General features: G+C 32.7%; 1 non-coding gene across 1 annotated transcript; it reads right to left on the bottom strand.

Moving 5' to 3' along the window:
• Positions 1-3,898: 3,898 nt before the first annotated feature.
• LOC111730913 lies at positions 3,899-4,017 on the bottom strand. Its single transcript, XR_002776864.1, has one exon. It is a non-coding gene; the product is annotated as a 5S ribosomal RNA (ribosomal RNA).
• Between the last annotated feature and the right edge of the window lie 1,563 nt (positions 4,018-5,580).

Raw genomic sequence — 5,580 nt, 5'->3', positions numbered from 1 at the left:
GTTTTGTTATTTAAATTCCACATGTATATGAAATTATATGGCATTTGTTTTTCTCTATCTGACTTACTCCACTCAGCACAACACCCTCTAGGTCCATCATGAAATATCTTTTCCCATCCCCTTCCTTTTAGCCTCTGTGTGTCTTTTAATCTAAAGCGAGTCTCTTGTAGGCAGCCTATGTAAGGGTTTTGTTTTTCTATCCATTCAGCCACCCTACCTTTTGATTGGAGCATTTAATTCTTTTTCATTTGAAGTACTTGTTGATAGATATGTAGTTATTGCCATTCTTTATTTATATTTTTGATATATATATTTTTCTTCTTCCTAAAGAAGTCCCTCTAACATTTCCTGTAGTATTGACCTAGTGGTGAACTTCTTTAGCTTTTTCTTGTCTGGAAACCTCTTTATCAATCCTTCAATTCTAAATGATAGCTTCCCTGGGTAAAGCAATCTTGGTTGTAGGTCCTGGGTTTGCATCACTTTTAATATTTTGTGCCAAACCCTCTGGCCTGTAAAGTTTCTGTTGAGAAATCAGCTGACAGATTTATGGGAGCACTCTTGTAGGTAACTAACTGCTTTTCTTTTACCACTTTTAAGATTTTTCTCTGTCTTTAACCTTTAACATTTTAGTTATGATGTGTCTTGGTGTGGATCTCTTTGGGTTCATCTTGTTTGGGTCTCTGAGCTTCTTGGAGTCATATGTCTATTTCCTTCCCCAAGTTAGGGAATTTTTCCATCATAATTTCTTGAAATAGGTTTTCAATTCCTTGCTCTCTCTCTTCTCCTTCTGGTACCCATATGATGTGAATGTTTTTACCCTTGATGTTGTCCCAGAACTTCCTGAACCACAATGTCAAAAATAAGAGTGGCATGAAGAGAAGACTAATCATGCTCTCTTTCTTCACCTGATGCAAATGCTCTCAAAGAGTTAAAGAATTATTGCAATCAGATTCCCATAAATTGAGTAAGGAGAATATTTCAGTGAATTTTCCAAATTACTGGTTCTCGAAATGTAGTTTGCAGCATCATCACCAAATTTGTTAGAAATGCAAATTCCCAGGCCCCATCTCAAATCTATTGAATCAGAAACTTTGGAGCGGGACCTAGAATTTGTCTTATAACAAGCCTCCAATGCATGCTAAAGCTTGAGAGCCTTTGCTCTAAATCTGTACTGTCTGGTACAGCAGACATTAGCCACATATGGCTATTGAACGTTTGAAACGTAGTTTGTCCTATTGCGATATACTTTAAATGTAATATACATACAGGATTTCAAAGACTTAGTTTGAAAGTATAATGGAAAGTATTTTATTAATAAATGTTAATATTAATTAAATGTTTATATGATAATATTTTAGATGTATTGGGTTAAAAGGAATAATTATTACAGTTAATTTCACCTGCATTATTTTACTTTAAAAAAAATGTGACCACTAGGAAATTTTAACTTTTATATGTGGTTCACATTTTATTTCTGTTGGACAGTGCTACTCTGGACAGTGCTTGGATAAGCCCTCCAAGTTCTTTCTTTGATCCTTTAAGTATGAAAAGTACTTCTCTCCTCATTAATACCCACAACTAGAGAATCATTTTAATTCTTGATTTATATGTAATTATATAGGTTCAACTATTGAGTGCCTTTCCTCTGAACCTGATAATTTTTAGCTCATTCTTCAATATTCTGTAGTTGGATGCTATATGTAGACTTCATTAGATTAAATCCTGAAGAAATTTTACTAATCTAAATATAAGCATGTTGGTATATTTTAACTAAAATCATATTTTATGTTGTCATACATTGATTGTATTTGTACTTTGTCCCAGTCAGTATGGCATAGCAGTGACATGTAAAACGTGAAGAAATATTTTTGTTTATTTTCAGATTTATTGAGATATAATTTATTGAGATATAATTGACTTATAACGTGGTTAAGGTGTACGATAGTTGATTTGATATCCTTATATATTTCAAAATGATTAGCTAACACCTCCATCACATCACCTAATTGCTATTTCATTTTTTGTGATGAGAACACTTGAGATCTACTCCGCAAATTTTAAGTATATATTCCAGTATTGTTAGCTATAATCAGCATGATGTACACTAAATCCCCATAACTTAAAAATCCTATAACTGGAAGTTTTCATCCTTTGACTAATATCTCCCCATTTCCCCCACTCCCCAGAGACTACCAATCTACTCTTTATTTCTATGAGTTTGGCTTTTTTAGAGTCCACTAAAGAATGGTAATAACTATATTTCTATCAACAAATACCTCAAATGGAAAAGAATTAAGTGCTCCACCAAAAGATAGAGTGGCTGAATGGATAAGAAAACAAGACCCCTATATATGCTGCCTACAAGAGACTCACTTCAGATTAAACGACATACACAGACTAAAAGGAATGGATGGAAAAAATATGTTGCCTTGATGGACCTAGAGAGTATTGTGCTGAATGAAATAAATCAGATAAAGTTAAATGTCACATGATTTCATGTCCACGTGGAATCTAAAGAAGAAAATAAACAACAACAAAAATGGAAATAAACTCATAGATATAGAGAATATTTTGAGGGCTACTAAATGGGGGTTGGGGAGACGATAAAAAGGGCAAAGGAATTAAGAAGTACGAATGGATAGTTACAAAATAGACATGAAGATATAAAATGTAGCATTAGGAAAATTGTTAATAATGTTGTAATAAATATGTAAGGAGGAAGAGAGGTATCGATTTAGTGGAGTGATTACTTTGTAAGTTATATAGATCTCTATTCATTATGCTGTACAACTGAAACAATATATTATTGCATGCTAACTATAATTGAATAAAACTCATTGAATTGTACAATGTAAATATGAGCAACTAATTATCTATTCTATTTCAATAAAGCCAGAACGAAAAAGATTCTACATATAAGTGAGATCATACAGTATTTGTCTTTGTCTGACTTATTTTGCTTGGCATAATGCCCTCAAGATTCATCCAAGTTGTAAATGGCAAGATTTCCTTCTTTATCATGGCTGAATCATATTCCATTGTGTGTGTATATGTATATTCTCTTTCTCTCTCTCTACACACATATATATGCGCGCACACACACACACACACACACACACACACACACACACATATATATGCCACATCTTCTTTACTTATTCATACATTGATGGACACTTAGGTTGTTTCCATATATTGGCTATTGCAATAATATTATAATGAAAATGGGAGAGTAGATACCTTGTATGTATACCCAGAAGTGGAATTGCTGAATCGTATGGTAGCTCTATTTTTAATTTTTTGAGAAACCTCCACACTGCTCTTCATAGTGACTGTACTAATTTACATTCCCACCAATAGCGTTGAAGTGTTCTTTTTTCTCTATATCCTCAACAACACTTGTTACCTTTTTGTATTTAATGATAGCCATTCTAAGAGGTGTAAGATGTTATTTCATTGTGGTTTTCATTTACATTTCCCTGGTGATTAGTGGCATTGAGTACCTTTCCACGTACCATTTGGCCAGCCATTTGTATGTCTCTTTTGGGAAAATGCCTATTTAGTTCCTCTGCTCATTTTTGAATTGGATTGTTTTGATACAGATCTTAGAAGAAAATCGTTCAACCTTTTAACTTTGAGGGTGATATAGGCTCTGCAATTATCTTAAATGGCCTTCTATACCCACTTTATTAAGTGTTTTTATTATGAAAGGACATTGTTTTGTCAAATGCTCTTTCTGCATCTGTTGAGATATATGATTTTTATCTTTCATTTTATTAAGATGGTATAAAATATTTATTGATTTGTGTATGTTGAATCATCTCAGGGATAATCCTCCTTGATTATGGGGTATGATCATTTTAATATGTTGTTGAGTTTGAATTTTAATTTTTTTTTACGCCTACAGCACCTGGTCTTCCTAGGTGGTCTCCCATCCAAGTACTAACCAGGCCCGACCCTGCTTAGCTTCCAAGATCAGAGAGGATTGGGTGTGTTCAGGGTAGGATGGCCGTAGACATATTTGAAAATATTTTGCTGTGAGTTTTTGCATCTGTATTCATCAGCGATATTGGTCTATAGTTTTCTTTATAGTGTTTTTATTGGCTTTAGTATCAAAATAATGCTGGCATCATAAAATTAGATTAGAAGTATTTCTTCCTCTTCAATTTTTTGGAAGATTTTGAGAAGAATTAGCATTAATTCCTCTTTAAATATTTGGTAGAATTCACCAGTGAAACTGTCTGGTCCTGAGATTTTCTGTGCTGGGAGGTTTTTGATTACTGAGTCAATCTCCTTACTTGTTATTGATATGTTCAGATTTTGTATTTCCTCATAATTTTACTCTTGGTTGGTTGTTCCTAGGAATTTATCCATTTCTTCTAGGTTGCTTAATTTGTTAGTATATAATTTTTCAAAGTAGTCTTGTGATTTTATGTATTTCTGTGGTATCATTTGTAATATTTCCTCTTACATTTCTGATTTTATTTGAGTCCTCTCTCTTTTTTTCTTAGTCTTGCTAAAGTTTGCAGTTTCGTTTATCTTCTCAGGAAACAAGCTCTTAATTTTATTTTTTCTATTGATTTTTCTAGTCTCTATTTCATTTATTTCTGCTCTGATCTTTGTTTTCTTTCTTCTGCTAAATTTGGACTTTGTTCTTTTCTTTCTAGTTCTTTTAGATACTGTTAGTTTATTTGTTTAAGATATATATATATATTTTTACCTTAGGCATTTATTCTGTTATAATTGCTTTTGCAGCATACCAAAGTTTATATATGTTGTACTATTTTCATTCTGTTTCAAAATATTCTTTTGATTTCCTTTTTTATTTCTTCTTTGACCCCATTACTTGTTCGAGAGTCTGTTGTTTAATTTCCACATAGTCGTGAATTTTCCAGCTTTCTTCCTGTTATTGATTTTTAGTTTCATACCATTGTGGCACAAGATATGGCATAATTTCAGTCTTCTTAAATTTGCTAAGATTTGTTTTGTGACCTATCAGATGATCTATCCTAGAGAACGTTTATGTGCATTTGAGAAGAATGTATATATGTTGTTGCTTTTGAATGGAATGTTCTGCATATGTCTGTTAGGTCCATTGAGTGTAAAGTAAGGTTGCAGTCCAACATTTCCTTGTTGATTTTGTCTGGATGATCTATCAATTGTTGAAATTGAGAGTATTGAAGTCCCCAGCTATTGTTATATTATTGTCTTTTTCTCCCTTCATATCTGTTAGTATTAGCTTAATATATTTAGGTGCTCTGATGTTGGGTATATGTATATTTATGATCATTAAATCTTGATGAATTTACCCCTTTATCATTAATTAATGACCATCTTTGTGTCATTACAGATTTGGGCTTAAAGTCTATTTTTTCTCATATAAGGACAGCTACCTATGTTCTCTTTTGGTTTCCAATTGAATAGAGTAGTTTTTCCACCTCTTTACTTTGAGCCTATGTGTGTTCTTAAAGACAGTTAGTCTCTTATAGGAAGCACACACCCATCCAGCCACTCTGTACCTCTTCATTGAAGTATTCAACCATTTACTTTTAGAATAATTATGGATAGGTAAGGACTTAC

Source organism: Pteropus vampyrus, unplaced genomic scaffold (assembly GCF_000151845.1).
Source record: "Pteropus vampyrus isolate Shadow unplaced genomic scaffold, Pvam_2.0 Scaffold340, whole genome shotgun sequence".
In the NCBI taxonomy this organism is placed as follows: Eukaryota; Metazoa; Chordata; class Mammalia; order Chiroptera; family Pteropodidae; genus Pteropus; species Pteropus vampyrus.
This window is presented reverse-complemented; position numbering and strand designations above follow the sequence as displayed.